The following is a 24156-nucleotide window of genomic DNA, read 5'->3' on the forward strand; positions in this document are numbered from 1 at the left end:
TATTCTTGCCCTATATAAATGTTTGTATGTTATACATTTTACATATATAGATGGATAGATTTATTTAGGAAGACATTTATTCTTTCTAAATATGTTTATATATTTCATACACACGTGTGAATATATATATATACACACACACATGCACACACACATATATTGTATATACATATATATATATATAGAGAGAGAGAGAGAGAGAGAGTTTACCTCCAAAATACACAATTCTTTACCTGTGAAATAAGTGAATTGGTCTAGATAATTTCTAAGTCACTTTCAGCTCTAATTATAGCTCTAAAGACTTAAACAAAAATTTTATCCTTGTGTGCTTTTTCACATTTTGTATCTTGGGAATTTTCATTCAAACACTTGTCTTTTCAAAGAACTCCCAGTAATAACACATAGAACTTCTGACACAGGACATCTCTGCTGTGTATTTGTAGTTTTCTCATTGATAGATTTTTTCTATGTTTTCTTTTAAATTTACTTCTCTGTGGCCTAACACTGAAGATGCCCTACACAGGTCACCACTTTTCTCCTGGAGCATCTTTGAATTATTGTCTGCCCCTCCCTCAGCCCCATACACTTACAGACACACCTTGTCTGCCTCTTGAAGTATGAAACCTTTTGTGACTGAGTGCAACTGCCACCCCCTCTAAGAATAGTTGGGCTTCCAATGGCACCCCACTCCAGTACTCTTGCCTGGAAAATCCCATGGATGGAGGAGCCTGGAAGGCTGCAGTCCATGGGGTCACTGAGGGTCAGACACGACTGACTGACTTCACTTTCACTTTTCACTTTCATGCATTGGAGAAGGAAATGGCAACCCACTACTGTATTCTTGCCTGGAGAATCTGAGGGACAGGGGAGCCTGGTGGGCTGCTGTCTATGGGGTCGCACAGAGTCGGACACGGCTGAAGTAACTTAGCAGCAGCAGCATAGTTCAGTTGGTGAAGAATCTGCCTGCAATGCAGGAGACCCCAGTTTGATTCCTGGGTCTGGAAAATCCGCTGGAGAAGGGATAGCCTACCCACTCCTATATTCTTGGGCTTCCCTTGGGGCTCAACTGGTAAAGAATCCCCCTACAATGTGGGGGACCTGGGTTCGATCCCTGGGTTGGGAAGATCCCCTGGAGAAGGGAAAGGCTACCCTTTCACAGAATACCACTCCAGTATTCTGGCCTGGAGAATTCCATGGACTTTACAGTCCATGGGGTGGCAAAGAGTCTGACATGACTGAGCGACTTTCACTTCACTAATAGTTCCTTTCTGTCTTTGAGATAAAATGAATTCCTTCCCTTTTGAAATCCCCACCCTTCCTTATACAGGCAAGTGTGAATTTATCTTTCCCTATTGCTTGATTGTATTATTTTTCTCACTTTTGCATTTCTCCCTATACCCCCATATCCTTTGTCATGTGATTCTGCAGTCTTCCTAGGCAGAGTATATTTCTTCAGTCCAGTGATGTGGGCTTTGGCCATGTGACTTGCTTTGGTTAGCAGATCTTAGGGGATGTGATTTGCCCAAAGCCATTTGTGTGGTTGGGCTTGCCCACCTGTTTCTATCATCACCCTGGGAAGAACATCCTCAGTTGGTCCACTGACCTTAGAATGATGAGAAGCCCATCACCTCATCAGATGAGCAGACAGAAGTGGCTCTAACCTGCAGCTTAAAGCCAAGCTCAACCAAAAGCTTAGAGCCAAGCTCAACCAAACCTGGCTGGAGTCAACAAATGCCCAAGTGAACAACAGATGTGTGAGATGGAATACTGAGGTTTGGGGTGATTTGTAATACAGCACCCCCATGGCAACAGATGATGGATACAACTTCTACTACACTAAAAACCCCTTTGAGACAAGGATTGAATGCTCTTCTTCTTTGCGTCCTGGCGGTGCCTGACATGGTTTATGGTAGAAGTGCTTCTGTGTGTGCTCGGTCGTGTCGGACTCTTTTGAGACCTCATGGACTGTAGCCCTCCAGGCTCCTCTGTCCATGGGATTAGTTTCCAGGCAAGAATACTACAGTGGGTTGCTGTGCCCTCCTCCAGGGGATCTTTCAGACCCAGGGGTTGAACCTGAGCCTCCTGCATTGGCAAGCAGATTCTTTACCACTATGATACCAGGGAAGCCTTATGGTACATAAGGCTGGGATTTGAAAGGAAGCATTTATATGTTTAATATCTAGCTTGGCATGTACTTTTCTATCCCAGCTGGTATACATACTGCATTTTAAATCATTCATAAGAAAAAAAATATGCACTTCTGTCTTTTGTAATCAGCTAAAATAAACAGTACATCTTTAAGGAAAACCTTAAGTGTAAACCAATTAAGGGTTTGAAAACTGCCATCCAAGCTACCACAGTACTAACCATTATTACATGAACTCCTAGAATTGCCTCTAAAGTTACCATTTTTCTTAGGAGGTTGAACAACTTCTTTTGGATCAGGGAGGAGGGACAATCTTAGGTTTTCAGCTCTGACATTTTAGCAGCTGTGGAGCCTCTGAAATCTCTCTCCTGCCTGCCTCTGGTCCGTTCATCTTAAAAGAGAAAGACGCTTAACTGTTCTGCGGAGACCTGTGTAGTTTGATTTGGGCCCTGGAGGAATGGACTCTTCTTATGGTGGGGGTGGAGGTAGATTCCTAAAACCTGTGTCTATAATGGATTCACTTTTCATCATTCTTTTATATTCCCAGCACTGGATCACAGGAACACATACAGATTGCCTAGCTCTGCTCTTAGTATTTTTTTTTTTTCTTTCTCTTCTTTGCCAATAATCATGCCCTGGTATTAATGGAGTCCACACTCATAAAGTGATGGCAGTCTGGCACCCCTGTGGGAAACATTCTGCCCTGGGAGACTCTGGAGCACAGTAATGGCTCTCCACTCCAGCTCTTAGCAGCAGGACTCTCAGCAGTAATTCAGGACAGCAGTGCACTGGGGCCTAAGCAGGGGAGCCTAGGAGATTTCAGCCAGGAGAGCTGGATGTCTCCTTTTGCCAGAGCACGCACCAGGATTCTCTTGAGTTCTTTGTGCTCATTCTGTGTGCATGCCTAGTCGCTTCAATCATGTCCGACTCTTTGCGACCCCATGGACTGTAGCCCACCGGGCTCCTCTGTCCATGGGATTCTCCAGGCAAGAGTACTAGAGAGGGTTGCCATGCCCTCTTCCAGGGGATCTTCCTGACCCAGGGATCGAACTCATGTCTCCTGCATTGCAGGCAGATTCTTTACCGCTGAGCCACCAGAGAAGCTTATTCTACAGTAGGTCAAAAACCCTCCGAGAATTTCTGAAAGGATACAGTCTGTTGTAATTGAATGAACTGCACTCGATAATTAGAAAAAGGATGAAGAATGACGAGTAATGCTATGGTCTAAATGTTGCTAGCTGTCTCACATTCGTGTGCTGAGTGAATGTTAACTCACGAAGTGATGGTAGGATGGAGGGTGGGGACTTTGGGAAATGATTAGGTCTTGAGAGTTGAACCTTCGTGAACAGGCTCAGTGCCCTCATAAAAGAACTGGCTCTCACTTCCGCCCCGTGAGGTCATGGTGAGGAGGCAGACTTATGAGGAAGTGGGCCGCCAGCAGATACTCTATCTGCCAGCATCTTGATCTGGGACTTCTAGAACTGTGAGAAATACATTTTTCTTCCTTATAAGCCACCCAGTCTGCGGTATTTTTCTACAGACAAATAACAACTAGAGATGTTCATGCCCAGATGTTGTCACAAAGTATCTTTTCTTGATATTTTATGTCTCTCTCTCTCTCTCTATATATATATAGGGAAATATAAATATATAAATATTTTTTCATTGCACATATGCTCACATACACACATAAACACATTTTTAATTTGGAAATAAATGTTATTATGGATAAAATACACATAGTTGCCACAGAGTTTCTCTTCCCCTTGGGGACTCAGAGCCATTTATTGCCACAAGGTATGATGTATAATAACAAGAAGTAGTTTTTCCTTACAGAATGATCAACAGTCCCAGAGTATAAATGCATGTGTGCCAGGAAAGGAGAGTATGGCTTCAGATTCAAAACGAGGACCATTTCTATTACCAAGTGGTGTACTCCATGTGCACACAGCCTGGCAGGAGGACCTAGTGCTCTCTTTGCACGTGATTTTTTTCTCCTTTGTCACTTTCAGAGCACTGGCTGCTAAATGGACAATGGCAAGAGCTTCTATTTTTTCTGATACAGATTAGAAACAAGGATGTTGATATTTGATCCCTGGACATACACTCGAGAGGAAATGATCAAAGACAAATATTAAGATGATAGAGAGAAGCAATTTGGAACCCTTCTCCTGGCCTTAGATGACACTGCAAGACAAACAGAAGCAAGAAGAAAGCTGACTTTATTTGAACTCAGAATATAAATTCAGACTATTTTGTAGGAATGAACATATTTTCATATCTGAATACCTACTCCAAGTGAATTTCTACCTATCTGATGTTTTGAGGGCAAAATCAACCCACTTATCTTAGCAGTAAGATGGTCCCATTGGGCGACGACACAGAATAACTGAGAGGGTATTATGGCCACTTTTAATACACTGTATACTTTCTTATCCATTTATATAAATTAGCCATTATGTTACATCTTTCTTTAGTGTGCCCCCTAGGCAAATGGTGAGATGTATGAATAACATATGGAAGAACTCTTCCCTGAGAGGCATTATTTTGAGAAGCAAAAGTAGCACTTGCAAAAACTGCCTGTGCTCAGCTGCTACATTGTCTCTGATTCTTTGCCACCTCATGGACTATAGCCTCCCAGGCTCCTCTGTTCCTGGGATTTTCCAGGCCAGAATCCTGGAGTGGGATGCTATTTCCTTCTCCAGGGGATCTTCTCAATCCAGGGATCAAACCTGAGTCTCCTGCATTGGCAGACAGATTCTTTACCACTAAGCCACCAGGGAAGCCCTTGCAAAAAGTACTAAGTGAAATATACATTTCCAAAAGCTTCTGTCAAGAGTCAAATCTACGATAACTGGAAATGGGCATCATGATGAAATGGAACAGAGTAGCTTGTTTGGAGCCTCCCTTCCCTGTTGCTTCTGTGGTATCCACATTGCCATGAGATGCAGGTATCACCCACACAATGTTCTTGGCAAGGATCACTGCAAACTGGCATATGCAACGGCCACTAGTATCAATTAATTAAAGATCAAATGTCCCCTGAAATACCAGGACAAGGAATGCCCAAACTCTTAGGAGATAAATACATCTTCTTAATATCTGAAAAATTTCCAGAATGTAAAAAGGAGGTGGCTTTTTTAAATTTACCAAATGGCTATTTACTCTGCTGACATTCTTTGAGCAAACTTTTTTCAATAATAAGTACACAAATTGATAGGGAACTCAGTTAAAAGTATACTCAATGAATTACTTCATGATAGGTAAGATGGATGGGTGAATGGAAGAAAGAATGGACAAACAGACAAAGGTACAAAATGAAAACATAAAATCTGCAGAAAGGGCATGTTTGGTTACATATAAATATGTAAATGTTAAAGAAGTCGTTAATCATGAATATGTAAGACTCTAAGAAAGACAGAGATGAACACATGTAAATGTCATGAAAGCAGAATGGGGTAATTTATGGAGAAATAAGCAAACCATTTATTTGCAATAGGACATTATTTTGTGACCTATCTGTTTTTCCTAATGATATCAAGAAGCTGGAAATATTCCCCAAATTGATATATGACACAAAAACACCTACCACGGATGTCTGCAGGAAAATATACAGAATAAACTGCAAGGGATGCATAGCGATAGACATTGGGTATTCAAATTCAGTAGTCTGGGCTGCTGCAGAGTCTTGGATTAGAGATTTACAGGCAGGAAAGAAAGTGACAATTCATTTACTCATTGGATCATTTAACATGCTGCTGCTGCTAAGTCACTTCAGTCGTGTCTGACTCTGTGCAACCCCATAGATGGCAGCCCACCAGGCTCCCCCGTCCCTGGGATTCTCCAGGCAAGAACACTGGAGTGGGTTGCCATTTCCTTCTCCAATGCATGAAAGTGAAAAGTGAAAGTGAAGTCGCTCAGTCGTGTCCGACCCTCAGTGACCCCATGGACTGCAGCCTTCCAGGCTCCTCCGTCCATGGGGTTTTCCAGGCAAGAGTACTGGAGTCGGGTGCCACATGGTTACTATTGTCTGAGAGCCTGGTGGGGTCTGGAAGGGAGGAGTTTTTGCATTTGACTAAATTATAAAGTGGGCTTCCCAGGTGGCACTAGTGGTAAAGAATCAGCCTGCCAATGTAGGAGACATTAAGAGACATGGGTTCTATCCCTGGATGGGGAAGATCCCCTGGAGGAGGACATGGATCCCCACTCAAGTATTCTTGTCTGGAGAATCCCATGGACAGAGGAGCCTGGCAGGCTCCATAGGGTCCATAGGATTGCACAGAGTCAGACCCAACTGAAGCGACTTAGCACAGAGGCACGAAGATTATAAAGGAAATATTCCTGACCCACCACCTTTCTGCACTACAGCCCCATTCAAGTACTTCCACAGCAAAGACCCTGCCCTTTTCCAAAAGCTTGTAGCCTTTAGGGAGAGAGAAAAAAAGACTCTCTATTGAGAATGTGTCTGCATCACACAAAATCCAGGCTGAGAAGGAGAGCAAAGTAGGTCCAAGTCTGAAAAAAATATCAGTTTTCAGAAGTCTAAGGTAAGGACAACGAAAATATAAGATCTCCCAATAATTTGAATGAAAGACTTTTTAATTTGAATTAAAGAATATGTTTAGTAAAAACTTTTGAATTTTCTCAAAATGAGGCTAATTTTCATTTCCTACAGTGGAGATCCTAGGTCAAATAAATGTAGTTATATTTTTTATATTGATATTTTCATCTGTTGTCTAAAATAAGAGACAGTGAATTCTTTAAAGTTTAAGAACTTGTTGCTCCATTATTAATTTAAAATATTTCCAAGTATGTGATATATGTGTGAATGATATGTTTTATGCTCTTAAATATGTAAAGAATACCCAAAAGTATAGCTGTCTTTTTCTGAGGGGAAAAAAACCCTATGAACTTTCCTACTCATGGTTGCAAACGTCCTGGAAATTCTGCCTCTTTGGTAATTATAACACAGTATCAAAAATATTCAAGGCATCTCATGCACACATGCTTATTAGACACATTTTCTTCTAACGAGATAGCTGCTTGTTCTGTACAAGTTTTTATTTTCAAACCACTGCTGTTTACACTCTAGGAAGTCATATTTACATTACATTGGCCTTTCAAAGTCAAAATTTACAAAGCTACTCTGCATTTTCCCCCTGTGATTACCAAAACTTTTGTGCAAGATGCTTTCCATTATAAGTTGTCTTTCTACTCCAGAATTCTTGCCATAAAAAGCAAAGTTTCTTTTCTTAGCTTAAACTCAAGCTTAAAAAAATAGATCCATAAAACCTAGCTTGTGAAAAAAAAATACAATCTAAGGGATCTTTTTCTTCTTGTTTCATTTCAAAATATTTTCTTTTAATGTGGTTCACATCATATCCACACCCTAAAATTTATTTAAGGTATTGGTTGCTATGAGGCGGAAATTTATATAGACAAGGTTAACCTTGCATTTTACCCAGAAGTTACCTTTAGGACTCAAGGGTTCTTGCTCGGAGGTCATCCAGAAGGCGGCACCCTCAAGCGGGTGTGCATGCTAAGTCACTCAGTCATGTCCGACTCTGTGTGACGCCCATGGACTGTGGCCCGCCAGGCTCCTCTGTCCAGGGATTCTCTAGGTATGAATACTGGAGTGGGTTGCCATGCCCTCCTCCAGGGGAGCTCCCCTACCCAGAGATGGAACCCACGTCTCCCGTGTCTCCTGCACTGGCAGACACGTTCTTCACCACTAGCACCACCTGGGAAGCCCATGGCACCCTCAAGATCAGATTAAAGCTAGGGCATTTTTTTTTTTTAATGGTACAGATGAACTTATTTGCAGGGTAGGAATAGAGATGCAGATGTAGGGAATGCACATGTAGACACGGGATGTAGGGGGATGAATTGAGAGGTTGGGATTGATGTATGTGCACACGCATGTGTAAAATAGACAGCTAGTGCGAACTTGCTTTACCTGCTGTATAGCGCAGGGAGCTCAGCCCAGTGCTCTGTGATAACCTAAATGGATAGGGTGGGTGGGGGCGGGGGGGTCCAAGAGGGAGGGGATATGTGTATACATATAACTGACTTACTTGGTTGTACAGCAGAAACTACCACAGCATTATAGAGCAAATATACCCCAATTTGAAATAAAACATAAGAAGAATAAAAGGGTAAGATTTCTGTCCAAGAACAAAACTCTGCTTTGTTGGTCACCTGGATCAGTTCTCTTAAGGGCAGAGCTTGGTGACTGGTCCCTGAAATCTTGACAAGGATGTCAAGGGTCCTCTCATATCATAAGATGGAGTCTAGTCCAATGCCTGGCTCTATTTTTATGCCTAAAATAGATTCTAAAAAATTCTAAACACCAGTTCTTCAATTTATCCAGTTTTTGACTCACACTGATTTGAATATGGATTGTGTTTTATCCTTTAGTTCTTCTAAAATGGAAGAGTCATGCAGCTAAAGAAGCCTTTAACCCATGTTGCCCTAAAAGACATAAATATAATGGATGAGATGTACAGAAGCACAAGCTGAAATCAAGATTGCCGGGAGAAGTATCAATGACCTCAGATATGCAGACGACACCACCCTTATGGCAGAAAGTGAATAGGAGCTAAAAAGCCTCTTGATGAAAGTGAGAGAGGAGAGTGAAAAAGTTGGCTTAAAGCTCAACATTCAGAAAACAAAGATCATGGCATCTGGTCCCATCACTTCATGGCAAATAGATGGAGAAACAGTGGAAAGAGTGGCTGACTTTATTTTTTTGGGCTCCAAAATAACTGCAGATGGTGACTGCAGCCATGAAATTAAAAGACGCTTACTCATTAGAAGGAAAGTTATGACAAACATAGACAGCATATTAAAAAGCAGAGTCATTACTTTGCCAACAAAGGTCCGTCTAGTCAAGGCTATGGTTTTTCCAGTGGTCATGTATGGATGTGAGAGTTGGACTGTGAAGAAAGCTGAGCGCTGAAGAATTGATGCTTTTGAACTGTGGTGTTGGAGAAGACTCTTGAGAGTCCCTTGGACTGCAAGGAGATCCAACCAGTCCATCCTAAAGGAGATCAGTCCTGGGTGTTCATTGGAAGGACTGATGTTGAAGATGAAACTCCAGTACTTTGGCCACCTGATGGGAAGAGCTGAGTCATCTGAAAAGACCCTGATGCTGGGAAGGATTGAGGTCAGGAGGAGAAGGGGATGATAAAAGATTAGATGGTTGGATGGCATCACCGACTCAATGGACATGAGTTTGGGTGAACTATGGGAGTTGGTGATGGACAGAGAGGCCTGGCGTGCTGCAGTTCATGGGGTCGCAAAGAGTTGGACACAACTGAGCGACTGAACTGAACTGAACTGATGTACAGAATGGCATCTCAGGAATCTATAGTGCAGGTTGATTCACTTTCAATGCTGAATATCTAGAAAGGATCTTTTAGATAATTTATGCCCAATGAAACTTCAAGTGACCTTAGATACTATGTCAGAGTCCTGGATTATAATTCACAGCCTCCTTATGGTTTTATTTTGTGTTGAAACAATGACGTCTTAGTATTTTTGAAAGTCTGCAAAATAGCAAAGGGGGATAACCTTATACTAGTTATTCTTTAATGGAAATTAGGATGGTTCACCCTGAGGGAAAGTACCACTGTTAGATACTATTCTTTTCAAAAGGTGAGGCTATAATCTCCTTAGGGTAGAGCATGTTTAGAACCTCTTTAAATACGTGTTAATCTTCCTTTTTAATTAAAAGAAAGATTCATATTGAAAGTCTTTGATAGCCAGCATTATTTAGCTAGCATTTAATAACATTGTAATGTTTTTAAACATTAAATTTACATTTAAATGTTTAAACAATAAACATTTAAACTGTTCACTGTAATTTATTTTAATTTAAAAATCATTTAAATTTGACAAGTGATACTGGTCTTTCCAGGAAGATAATGTAGTATTTGGCTTTTAGATAATTTAAATTTACTTCTAAAAATATTAAGTGAATAGTAGTACAGATGATGAGGAGATACAGCAAAAACCATGAAGGCATTTGTAAATGTCTCAAGTTTAGGAAATGCTGTTATGGCGGAAAGAGCACTGAACTTGGATGAACTTGGATTCCTGCCTCTGCTCTACTCTGTGCAGTTGCATCGTCTGAGACAAGTGGCTGTAACTCCAGGGGCCACTGGCCTCCTCTTGTGGAAATTAGAAATAATTCCACCCACTTTACAGAGTAGTTAGATGGAGTTGATGAAAGGTGATATTGTTATCAGTAGACGCATTGGACAAAAATGATAGTCTCTACTGAGGACTTCCTGGGGAGACATTCTGGGCCCTCCAGCTGTGGGGGCTATGTTTTGAGGACTGTATGCTTCTGGATTTCCTGGTATATTCCCATCTTCACAAATTCCTTATTGTTGCTGCCATAAACTTTTGAAATGTCTTTCACATCAGTGGGGTGAGGGGGCGGGGATGTGAATGTAGCCTTATTTGGAAATGGAGACTTTGAAGATGTAATTAAGATGCCATCATACTCAGTTAGGGTGATTCCTAATCCAATATAGCTGGTGTCCTTGTAAGAAAAGAAACAGAGACTTGGGGAGAGAAGACCGAGAAAGACACAGAGGTAAGAGGGCCACACAAAGACGGAGGCAGAGACTGGAGGTTCAGTTCAGTTCAGTTCAGTTCAGTCGCTCAGTCGTGTCCGACTCTTTGCAACCCCATGAATCGCAACACGCCAGCCCTCCCTGTCCATCACCATCTCCCAGAGTTCACTCAAACTCACGGCCATCAAGTCGGTGATGCCATCCAGCCATCTCATCCTCTGTTGTCCCCTTCTCCTCCTGCCCCCAATCCCTCCCAGCATCAGAGTCTTTTCCAATGAGTCAACTTTTCGCATGAGGTGGCCAAAGTACTGGAGTTTCAGTTTTAGCATCATTCCTTCCAAAGAAATCCCAGGGCTGATCTCCTTCAGAATGGACTGGTTGGATCTCCTTGCAGTCCAAGGGACTCTCAAGAGTCTTCTCCAACACCACAGTTCAAAGGCATCAATACTTCGGCACTCAGCTTTCTTCACAGTCCAACTCTCACATCCATACATGACCATTATGCTGCCGTAAACCAAGGAACGTCTGGGGCCCCCAGCAGCTGAAAGAGACAAGAAGGAAGCATTCTCCATGACCCTGCAGCACCCTGATTTGGACTTGTGACCTCCAGAACTGTGACACCACAGATTCTGTTATATTATCTGGTTTGTCTACTTTGGAAAGGCAGCCCCCCAAAAGCCAGCACACTTCTTGCACACTTTTTGACTGAATGATTACCATGTGCCAGGCATTGTATTAGGCACTACCCAGGTAACAAGGTCAAACGTTGTTAGAGGGTGTGGGAGACTCTTTTTCCCAAATTCACATCTCAGAGCACATGTCTCCTGGCCCAGAAGTCCTGCGCCCCTAGACTAACTAACTGGTTGATTCCCAGTCACTGCTCAAATTCCCGGTAGGATGTCAGTTTCTCTATCAAGCCTTTCCAGATCCACCCAGGTTGAATTATTTAACCACTTTTACTGTTTCCATGGAAGTATAATCTATCTGTACCATAGCCTTTTCACACAGTATCTCTGCATCCACTGGTCTGCAAGTACCTTGGAGTATTTCCTGCATCTCTAAGTCAGTCCAGGGTTTCACCTGGATTCAGCCACCTAAGGGAATATTCTTCACTTGGCCCTATAGCAAATCCCTTTCAGTTTTCTTTTGGTTGGGGCTGGAAATATTTATAGGAACTGCAGATCTTCCTTCTTATGAAGGAATTGTTGTTTAGTTGCTCAATTGAGTCTAACTCTTGCAACCCCAATGACTGTAGCTCGCCAGGTTCTTCTGTCCATGGGATTTCCAAGGCAAGAATACTGGAGTGGGTCACCATTTCCTTCTCCAGGGGATCTTCCTGACCCAGGGATTGAACCCGGGTCTCCTGCATTGGCATTGGATTCTTTACCGCTGAGCCACAGGGAAAAGCCCTATGAAGGGATTATGTCCCCATAAATCCATCATAAGTTGAAAATATCTTTAAGTTGAAAGTGCATTTAATTCACCTACTGAGCATAACTTAGCCCAGCCTTCCTTAAACATGCTGAAAACACTTACATGAGAATACAGTTGGGCATCTTTATCTAACAAAGCTTAATTTGTAATAAAGTGTTGAGTATCTCATGTAATGTACTGAACACTGTACTGAAAGTGAAACGCAGACTAGTGGGCTGGGCAGTGTTTACCCTCACGATCCTGTGGTTGACTGGTAGCTGAAGTTCATAGCCGCTGCCAGCATCATGAGGGAGCCTGGCACTGCATCATGCCAGCCTCAGAGAAAGCAAAATTCAAAACTGCGGATGGCTCTTACACCCTTGTAACGCTGGAATATCATTAAGTCGGGGACTGCCTGTACTTGGAGCAACCAGATGTTTCTGACTGAACAAGTTGGAACATCTTTGTGCTTTATCATCATTTCATTTTTAGGTCTTTTTTCTTTGGCTCTCCACTTAATTTAGGCTGAGGCAGCACACACACTTAGTTTAATAATATTAGTCTACTTGGGAGATATTTAAACGGACACATGCACACACAAAAACAATCTCTTACAGTCCACATCACCGGAAGTATCTCAGAGCCAAATTCTTAGGGCTTTGTTTGTGGTACCTGCTGTGTAGATGAGTCACATCTCTGTTCACTTCTAATAACAATGAAACATGAAAACTCACAATAAATGGGGAAAAAAACATTATTACATTGGCCCACAATTTTGAAATATATTCTGTTTAACTTTAGTTACCTACAAGGTTACGGGAACTTTCGTGAATGTGTATTTCTTCCCCCAGACTGATTCACACGTCAGTTGTAATAATCGGAACTGGCTTTTCATTGCCAGTATGGGAGAGATAGTAATATTTATCCGCTGTTTTCCAGAAAGCTCATGGATAGCTCTGCAAAGCTGGGGCAATGTGCTAGCTCTTGTCTTGACAACAGAAGAAAACACATGTTTCCATGAAAAGGTCTGCAATCCATGATTTTCAACTTCAACTTGCATGTTATATGGCTGCCTTAATTGTCAGATAATGCTTTTGCCTTATTTCTCCATGAATAGTTATGAAACTCCAGCATTTGGATCTTTCAAAATGCATAGATGGTACAGTATTGAATTTAGATTCTGGTAAAGAGAAACATAAATTTTCAGTTCACAGAAGAAAATAGGCCCCACAGGGAGCAACAGTGGAGCTCACAAATTCAACTCTCAAGTGAGAAAAAAGAGAAATTGCCAATAAACTTACGAACATGTAAAATATCAATAATTAATTAGAATGTTTCCAAAGCAAAGCAAGTCCCCAGAATTTTCTTAACTATTTGAAAATACTATCCACATTGTTTAAATTCTTTACAACTTCTTTTAATTAAGAGTATATACAATGTTTATTATATAAGACACTGTTAGAAGTGCTATATAAATATTGACTAATATACACAATGTCCTTCTTATTTTTTTTAAATGCTTGGGAAAACCAATGACCCAATAATATAGAGAAACATTTTATTCTCTCTATATTATCAAATAGAGAATGGAACAGTAAAGGAACTGAGTACACTTAAGTATTGTTTTCTTTACAAACTGAGGGTCTCTTTGCAGCCTGCTGAGTGGATGGATGCCTTAAAGTGACCTGGGGTACATATTATGGTGAGTTTCTGCTATAGTCCAAGTTCATAATCTCTGCTTGAGAGACCCTTACGGGTAGGATTTTTCCAAGGAATAAACCCCAATACTCTGTAGCACAAAGACTGGCTTTTCAATGAATCCCTGGGTTTGGAGGGGTGGGACTTCACCTGGCCTAATTCTGGACCACATTATTAATACATACTTGGTTTAGGAATCCTCATTTTAAAGGGAAATTTAGTAATAAGCCTAAGGAAATTCAGCTGCAGAGTAGAGTCTAAGCAAACTGAAATACTTCCAGGAAATCCTTCCACACTAACTGTGTGTGTGTGTGTGTGTGTGTGTGTTTTAATCTGGAGAATTAGAACTTTTTATCAACTTTACAATTACCCATATCCTAACCAGAAATTCATAATTTCTGGATCATATTTCTCTTTAGAAAGATATCTAGAAGTGTATACTTACTGGATATATCTCTTAGCAGCACCTGGGTGAAGAATGAAAAAGTAAATCTAAACGCAGTTTCCTAATTATAACACATGGCATTAATCAGTGCTAAAAGCTCCTGCTTAATCCTGAGATCATTAACAAAAACGCTTGGGGTCAGGGTCGGGAACCAGGAGGGGAAGAAGTTATACATTTGATTCATTGGACATGATCTCGATTTAAAACAGCTTTGCTGGAACACATGTGCTTTCGGTTCTCTTTTAACCAAAATTCAACACCTATATTTAGTAATAAACTGACCAAAATGACAGATTCTGGTCCATCATTTATATGGATATGTCATACATGAGAATGTTCCATATTCTATAGGTTACAGCTCTGATTTCCCCAGGAGGCCATGGTGTGACCTTGGGACGTAGGTCAGAGTGTGGTGGGGGGCACTCGAGTGGACTGGGAGGTAACTCAGGATTTACCCTCTCCATCCTAACCTCTGTGTTTCCCCCTTTGTCTCCCCCAACCCAAACTCAGATATCCACATGGTTCTCATGGGTGGACCACTTTGCTTACTTTTGTGACTTTAGATCTGAACTTAAAATACTTTATTTTTACCAGCAAATGTTACTTTTTGACATTATTCCAGGCTGGTGGCTTGGGTTTTTCTCAAGATTTTTTTTTTTGTCCTGACATTTATTTGTTTGGTTTTAAAATCTCTCTCTTCTAAATTAATAAGAGCAAAGATTAGCAAGGATGATAAAAACATTTTCAGATTTATTCTGCAGAGATGGAGCAGATAGAAACCTTGAGGTAGGAATTGTTTTGGCTCATTCAATATGAATGACCTTTAAAAACATTTCTTATTCTGGGCCAGATGATATGCAGGCTGGCCTCTGAACATTGTTAGTTCTTTTTGGTTAAGAAGACCACATTTCTTTCAAGTTCAAAAAGGGAAAAAAAGTTGAAAATGGCACCTTAATTTTAGATTTTGAGAAATTTCAATGCTTGATTGTTTTAGAATTAATTTAGAATTAATTTCATATTATTGTTTTAGAATTAATTTCATATTATTCTGAACACCAAAAAAATAATTCATGGTTTACAGCTAAAAGATTGCTTCATTGGTCTCAAGGATCAGGGAAATAAAAAGATGATTAAAACAGCATTTTGAACATTTTGCAAAATGGTCTATTTTGGCTCTTTCAGCCATGTTAAGAGCCTTATGAAACAATATAGCTAAACATTCAGTGATTGACTACTGGGATACTTAAGTACATCACAGGATAGCACAAGCCACAAAGAAATGGCCAGATATTTGTACTTTTAATAATCTTCTTTGGCCAGTAATGCAATGTAGAGAACACACTCTTCCTTATTATAAAAAAGAACTCACATAAATACAGTCAAATAGTTATGAAATAGAAATTCATTTTCTTAGGGAAAAATTTAGGACCAAGATTAATATGCAAGATATCAAATGTGTGGTTATTAATATGACCCTTTTTGGATCTTACACTCCGAAAATTCATTTTAAGGTTTGAAAAGAGCTATCTTTTATCCCTGGAAATAGCTTTTATTCTTATGATTTGAATTCTGTAAAGATCAAAACAAAATTAGAAACAACTTATCACAACCATGATCTAGCTAATATTTTTAATTATTGCAAAGAATCTCTGCTTTTGGCAAGAAATCCACAAAGGGTTTATAATTAGTCTGACATTGCTACAGACTTAAAACAAGGAACAAAGCGCACTACGTACTCACATCAGGGTTATGAGGTTTGTATGTTCTCATTGTAAGTACACAAAATGTCAGAGAGAGTCTGCTGCAATTGACATTCTACTAACAGATAACCTAGTATGAACATATTTGGCTCAAAACTTAGAATTATATCAAAACACAATAATACATCTTTAAATGAGAATAGCCAAGAAAAATAATGCATGAAGCAGTCCTATGACTTTACTGATAAAGAGCTAAAATTATAAAAACAATTGTTACTGTTGTTCAGTCAATAAATCGTGTCCCGCTCTTTGTGAATCCCTGGACTGCATGGCTCCCCTGTCCTTTACTGTCTCCCAGAGTTTGCTCACATTCATGTCCATTGAGTCCTAGATGCTATTTAATCACCCCACCCTTTGCTGCCCCTTCTGTTGCCTTCAGTCTTTCCCAGCGAGTCAGTTCTTTGCATCAGGTGACCAAAGTATTGGAGCTTCAGCTTCAGCATCAGTCCTTCCAATGAATATTCAGGGTTGATTTCCTTTAGGATTGACTGGTTTGATCTCCTTGCAGTCCAAGGGACTCTTAAGAGTTTTTTCCAGCACCACAATTATGAAGCATTAATTCTTTGGTGCTCAGCCTTTGTTATGGTCCATATAGACACAATAAGCTCACAAACACGCTATGTCCCTAGTAGCTCAGTCAGTAAAGAATCTGCCTGCAATGCAGGTGACCCAGGTTTGATTCCTGGATCTGGAAGATCTCCTGGAGAAAGAAATGGCAACCCACTCCAGTATTCTTGCCTGGGAAATTCAATGGGCAGAGGAGCTTGGCGGGCTATAGGCCGTGGGTTAAGAGTCAGACATGACTTAGTGACTGAACTACCATGAAGATTCAGATATACTAACATATCATATATTGAAATGTAGCAACTACCATAGGATGTCCTAAGGGTACTGTATTTCACAATGCCAACTTTAAACTTAGGTCCCTACAGCAACCGTTATTTCCCCAATTCTTCCCTTTGATTTACAAGGGCTGTAAAAAGGTCGTTTCCAGAAGATGCATAAAGAAAAAGCTGTTGTCCAAGGTTTTCATCTCTAGCTTGAAAGCACAGAAGATATTGTCCCTTGTGTTGGACTTCTAAAAAAAAATTTTTTTTATTGGAGTATAGTTGCTTTACAATGTTGTGTTAGTTTCTGCTGTACAGCAAAGTGAATCAGCCCTACACATACATCCATCCCCTCCCTTTCACACTTGCTTCCCATTCATGTCACCACAGTGCATTAAGTAGAGTTCCCTGTGCTATACACTAGGTTCTTCAGATCAGATCAGATCAGTTGCTCAGTCGTGTGCGACTCTTTGCGACCCCATGAATCGCATCACGCCTGGCCTCCCTGTCCAACACCAACTCCCGGAGTTCACTGAGACTCACGTCCATTGAGTCAGTGATGCCATCCAGCCATCTCATCCCCTGTCGTCCCCTTCTCCTCCTGCCCCCAATCCCTTCCAGCATCAGAGTCTTTTCCAATGAGTCAACTCTTCGCATGAGGTGGCCAAAGTACTGGAGTTTCAGCTTTAGCATCAGTCCTTCCAAAGAAATCCCAGGGCTGATCTCCTTCAGAATGGACTGGTTGGATCTCCTTGCAGTCCAAGGGACTCTCAAGAGTCTTCTCCAACACCACAGTTCAAAAGCATCAATTCTTCGGTGCTCAGCCTTCTTCAGAGTCCAACTTTCACATCTATACATGACCACAGGAAAAACCATAGCTTTGACTAGACGGACCTTTGTTGGCAAAGTAATGTCTCTGCTTTTGAATATGCTATCTAGGTTGGTCATAACTTTCCTTCCAAGGAGCAAGCGTCTTTTAATTTCATGGCTGCAGTCACCATCTGCACTAGGTTCTTATTAGTTATCTATTTTATATATAGTACCAATAGTGTATTTATGTCAATCCCAGTTTCCTATGAACTTCTTTGAATGAATTAGTGGCACTGGGCAATGGTACCCCACTCCAGTACTCTTGCCTGGAAGATCCCATGGATGGCAGAGCCTGGTAGGCTGCAGTCCACGGAGTTGCTAAGAGTCAGACATGACTCAGCAACTTCCCTTTCACTTTTCACTTTTCACTTTCATGCATTGGAGAAGGAAATGGCAACCCATGGGTTGCCAGGAATGGAATCCTGGAATCCCAGGGACGGGGGAGCTTGGTGGACTTCCATCTGTGGGGTGGCACAGAGTTGGACACGACTGAAGCAACTTAGCAGCTGACCACTAATCTACTTTTAAAAGTTTGAGTTGGAAGAGAAATAGAAAAAAATAACACTAAAGCAGTTGCTACATTGCAAAGTTTTACAATCTCCTTTAAAGGAAAGTCTATAAAAATATTCATTAATGTTTCTATCTTTTAAACTTAAGAACAAATACCAAGTGTGAAAGGAGAGCCAGACATCTGAACAAATTCTGGATTTTCCTACCCTCTCCCTATTTGTGCATGAAGGAAGGAGAAATTGTTGATGGTCAGAGTCTATTTTCCACGTGCATGCAGAGACCAGATGCCATAACAAGGTAAAACCATAGCAACTAAGGTAGATTTTTCTGGAGGGAAGTGTGCTGGAATATCAAAGGGCGAGGAACGCTTTAATCAGATTTTGTGGTATTTACCCCTAAACCCCATCCTCCAAACTCCTATATTTAATATTTGTACCCAGCGGGCACAGTGCAGGCAGGGCATGGTAGGGGATGGGAACTGACCTCCAGGTAGGCACCATGTGTCAGAATCCTTCAACTAAATAACTGAGAGTCAGATCTTTTAAGAAACCTTTCCTTTCCTAAATGGGTCCCATTTTCCTCTCTTTTATTCCTGAAGCATCCATATGTGCACGCTAAGTTGTTTCAGCCATATCTGACTCCTTGTGACCCCAGGGACTGCAGCCCACCAGGCTCCTCTGTCCATGGGATTCTCCAGGCAAAGAATACTGGAGTGGGTTGCCATTTCCTACTCCAGGGAATCTTCCTGACCCAGGGATCGAATTGGTGTCTCTTATGTCTCCTTATGGGTTCTCTACCTCTAGTGCAACCTGGGACATCCCCACGAAATGTCCATAGCGGTGTGTATTCATCTGGCTGGCCTGGCCTCCAACCTGCTGGATTTTCTGCAAGTAGCCCAGAGCTCATCAGAGTGGTGGCTGCTGTCTTCCTCGCTCAGCACTTTTACTGAAATGCCCCTTGACCTGGGCCAGGGTGGGGAGCAGGGCACTAGTCAGTCTTGCAAGGCTTGCTCTGCCCTGATGGCCTAGACCTTCCGCTTGAAACCTTCATCATCAACATCACTGCACGTCTGATGAGGCTATACCTAGGGGTCAGAGGGGAAGAACTGAATCAGCCCTGAAGAATTGATAGTGAATCCACATGGTGCTGGATTTCTGAGGACAGTTCTGTCTTCTCTCAGTCTAGGGGATTTGGTTAAAGAATTGTATTGAGCCACTGCCTCCTTTTTTTAGGTCATATAACTTTTAAAATTTGTATTATTTCTTTTTTTTAATTGGAGGGTAGTTGCTTTGTTGGCCTCTGCCATACATCAACATGAATCAGCCACAGGTATACATATGTCCCCTCCTCCCTAAACACCACACCCTCCTCCCATCTCCCACCCATCCCCGCCCTCTGGGATGTCACAGAGCACTGGGTTGAGCTCTCTGCATCAGACAACAAATTCCCACGTGCTATCTATTTTATCGTATGTATAAGATAATGTATACATACGTTTCCAGGCTAGTCTCCCAGTTCATCCTACCCTCTCCTTCCCCGCACTGTATCTGCAAGGCTCTTCTCTTTGTCTGTATCTCCATTCCTGCCCTGCAAACAGGTCGGCTGCTGAGCTGTACAAGCCAACTGGAGACCTATGTGAGGCCCCAGGAAGAAAGACAGCAAGCTCTCTCCTAAATTAGAGTTAAGCTCTCTACTCAGTCACGGGCAAACTGTGAATATCAGCATCACTACTTAAGCTATACTTGGGGATTATAAGAGCAGATGGAAGTACATTTCCTGCAGGAAACTGAGTTGGACCAGCTTCCTCAAGTCATCTGGACACTTTTTTTCTTTTAATCAAAGCATCAAATTCTTCCTTGTATATTGTTCAGTTGTCTTCAATCAACATAATGGCTGCAAAGAGAGAAAATGTGCTGGCTCAAAACGTCCACCCATTTAGATAATCATAATCGTGTAAACAGATGTGAAATTGGGCACTCCACACTCTATGCTGTGAGGATGTTATGAGCCCTGGGACTTCGCATATGGGGGCATCTGTGCCTTCTAAGGAAAACAAACTGATAACTCTGCAACTTTAAACATCCTGTTCCATCTTAAATATTAAACATATGCCATAAGGGGGGAAAACGCACAGCCATGTGAAAGCTAGATGGCCAATATAAAACTGTCACTGTGTACTCTACAGTCACAGAGAGGAGGTCAGGAGTGACAGACGAGAGGCAGCTGCAGGGACATTCTGCAGTAAGGGAAGAGAAGCAGGGTTATTGGTGTTGAAGGCTTTTTGCGTCCTAATGAAGCACAGTTTTCTGATTATCGTATTATCACACTCACTTTGACAGTCTGTGCAAAGCTAGTTCACCGTTGAAGAATGGAGTTAAATTCCCTACACACTTGTATCCTAAAATGAACAATATCAACCCGATAAAATAAACCTATGCAATACAGAGCAACACACGGCCATCATGCTGCTGGAAAGTCATTAACGACGCAACGTTCATGGCTGAGGATTTAGTACACTGGGGACAAATAAAAAATTCCCCTGGGGATGGAGACTTATCTAGGTTGTACACCCCGCCTGCAATGCGGGAGACCCTGGTTCAATCCCTGGGTAGGGAAGATCCCTTGGAGAAGGCAAAGGCTACCCACTCCAGTATTCTGGCCTAGAAGATTCCACGGACTATACAGTCCGTGGGGTCACAAAGAGTCAGACATGACTGAGCGACTTTCACTCACTTACTTACTCACACCAAATGGGTAATGGATGGTGTGAAACTGAGTGATATACCTTAAAATGCTGGCTTTATCAGATTCCAGTTTGCTCTAATGCTCTGTGGTCACTCAGGACAAATCTTGTGGGGAAATTAATTATGACTCATTAACTAAAAGTACAGGGACTTCCCTGGTGGTCCAGTGATTGGGAATTTGGCTGCTAAAGCAGGGATCTCTGGTCTGGGAAGATCCCACATGCCTGGGAGCAACTAAGCCTATGAGCTGCAACAACTGAAGCCTGCGCTTTCTAGAGCCTGTGCTCTGCAACAGGAGAAGCCACCGAAATGAGAAGCCCATGCACTGCAACTAGAGAGAGCCCTGTGCAGCAAGGAAGACCCAGCATGTCCATACATAAATGAATAAGTAATTTAAAAGATACAGTAAGATAAGGAATATTTGGGGCTTGTGGCATCTTCATTCACTGAACTGTGGTGGTGAAGTAGATGGCTTTCAGAAATATATAAATACACATACATACATATACATAAGAAATATATATATATATACACACACACATATTAGTTTTGAAAGCTCTATAAACTATTCAGTTCTCTTCAAAATGAAAGGCAAAACAAAATCCCTGTAAGAAAACAGGAAGAGCTGGTCCTCAAATAAATACTTGACAGAAGATGACCGGGTAAAATGAAGTGACTTCCAACCTGGATTGGGAAGATTCCCCTGGAGAAGAGAAAGGCTACCCACTCCAGTATGCTGGCCTGGAATATATACTGTCGTCCATGGCGTTGCAAAGAGTTGGACTTGACTGAGTGCCTTTCATTTTCACTTTCCAAGCTGAAAGGGGACATAAACGGAGGAAGAGGCACTAGAAATGCATGTGATATTGCACAGGTTCATAACAGTTCTGAGCTGCAGTTCTTCACATATAATGTTGGTGGAGTCAAGAATACGGTGAGTTTTACCCATGTGTCTATGGAAACTATTTCTGGTGGAGAACTGTGTTCTCTGACACATCTTTAGCTTGAGGCTAAAATCTAAATTTTACCATAAAAATCGTTTTTCACATATCTACCCCCAAGGATGATTTTGTTAGAATCAGTACACAAATGTCCTTTGAGAATGATGAGTGCTCTAGTCAAACACTTCAGGTCTCTCTTATGCTGGCTGATACATGGACTCTCTCTTTTTTTTCTCTTTCTCACACAAACATTATGTGTCTATCAATCTAGCTGCTAGCTGGCAGTGCTCTGTTACCCCAAATCATGGCTGGGTTTAGAGATGCCTGTTACTTCAGCCCTCTCCTTCATGTTTCCAAGTAAATTAGCAGAATTTCCAATGTGACTGGGGAGAAAGAGACTAAGTCATTTCCATTCCACCAGAAATGGGGAGCTGATGGGTAGCTGCTGTGTGAATCAAAGTTCAAGCTGAATAAATGAGATTCTGACAGGGCTGGATTCACTCTGTGAGTGTCTGTGCTCTGCATATGGGTAGAATCTTGGTTTCTACTGCTCTAGATGTAGTAGCTAGACTGTGCCAGGTTGCTTAAGTAATGTCCAACTCTTTTCAACCCCATGGGCTGTAGCCCACCAGGATCCTCTGTCCAGGGGATTCTCTAAGCAAGAAAACTGGAGTGGGTTGCCATGCTCTCCAACAGGGGACCTTCTCGACCTAGGATGAAATCTGTGTCTCCTGTGGCTCCTACATTGCAGACAGATTCTTTACTGCTGAGCCACTGGGATAAAAAGAAAACTTTATATTCAAGGTTTGGAAAGCATGATATTTATAAGGTTGGGGCAGTCCGCAGAGGGGAGAAGACTCTAGGTAGATATCATTTGCCTTTTTTCTGCATATCTATGCTAAGTGTATTCCCTTTGCATGCATGTGACTTTGCAGTGTGTTTCATTATTATTCGGGCCCCAGTGACTTATGAAAAATATTTAATGATGTGATGGTCACCCAGTGGGTTTCACACATTTTATATTCTTTTCCAATTCTAATCCAATTCAGGTTAGATCAATCACACTGCTTTCCCCATTGCCTGCTGACTTTAGAACAAGCTCTGGTCTATCCAGTGAAGGCTGACTGGCCTTGCTGGGGCTTCGGTACAGTTTTTCAACCTTTTCTGCTTGCACCTCTCCTAGAGTGGTCTAACCTCCAGAAAACTGGACGGTGACCCCGAGCATGATCTAAACTCTCTCCTACCCAAGCTGCTTCTTCCTTCTTGGGCATTTATGTTGCTGTTGTTTGAAAATCTTTTTAGGCCTGACTCAAGTACTGTCTTCTTCATGAGCTGTTTACTGGGTTCATCAACATACCAAGTATGCCTCACTTAAACCATCATGCACTTCCTGTTTAAGGCATTCCTTTGTCTTCCTGCTTCCATTGTGAGAGGTACTCTGATTATCTTTCTCAGCATCTACCAAAGTGCCTCACACTTAAAAGGTGTTTGCTCAATAAAGAAACCAGATGAGTAACAGCTTTAGACTGAGCTCCTTGAAGTCTTTCTTTTTGTCTCTCACAGCGGCAAGCTTGGTGTCTGCATGGAAGATTCCAATGTATTTGCTGAATTCAGAAGACCCTCTCAAAATATTTGTTAAACTAGGGAAAATTGTATTTGCCCAGTGTAGTGTATAAAGCACTTTCAGTTCAGTTCAGTTCAGTCGCTCAGTCCTGTCCGACTCTTTGCAACCCCACGAATCACAGCACGCCAGGCCTCCCTGTCCATCACCAACTCCTGGAGTTCACCCAGACTCACGTCCATCGAGTCGTTGATGCCATCCAGCTATCTCATCCTCTGTCGTCCCCTTCTCCTGCCCTCAATCTCTTCCAGCATCAGTCTTTTCCAATGAGTCAACTCTTCCCATCAGGTGGCCAAAGTACTGGAGTTTCAGCTTTAGCATCATTCCTTCCAAAGAAATCCCAGGGCTGATCTCCTTTAGGATGGACTGGTTGGATCTCCTTGCAGTCCAAGGGACTCTCAAGAGTCTTCTCCAACACCACACTTCAAAAGCATCAATTCTTTGGCGCTCAGCTTTCTTCACAGTCCAACTCTCACATCCATACATGACCACTGGAAAAACCATAGCCTTGACTAGATGGACCTTTGTTGGCAAAGTAATGTCTCTGCTTTTCAATATGCTATCTAGGTTGGTCATAACTTTTCTTCCAAGGAGTAAGC

General features: G+C 41.7%; 1 protein-coding gene across 2 annotated transcripts in view; it reads right to left on the reverse strand.

Annotated features, from left to right (window-relative positions):
- FBXL7 (F-box and leucine rich repeat protein 7) overlaps positions 1 to 24156 on the reverse strand; it is a 481471-nt gene that overhangs the window by 14122 nt on the left and 443193 nt on the right. The window lies entirely within an intron of this gene.

The sequence above is a fragment of the Bos taurus genome, chromosome 20 (assembly GCF_002263795.3).
Source record: "Bos taurus isolate L1 Dominette 01449 registration number 42190680 breed Hereford chromosome 20, ARS-UCD2.0, whole genome shotgun sequence".
Taxonomy (NCBI): Eukaryota; Metazoa; Chordata; class Mammalia; order Artiodactyla; family Bovidae; genus Bos; species Bos taurus.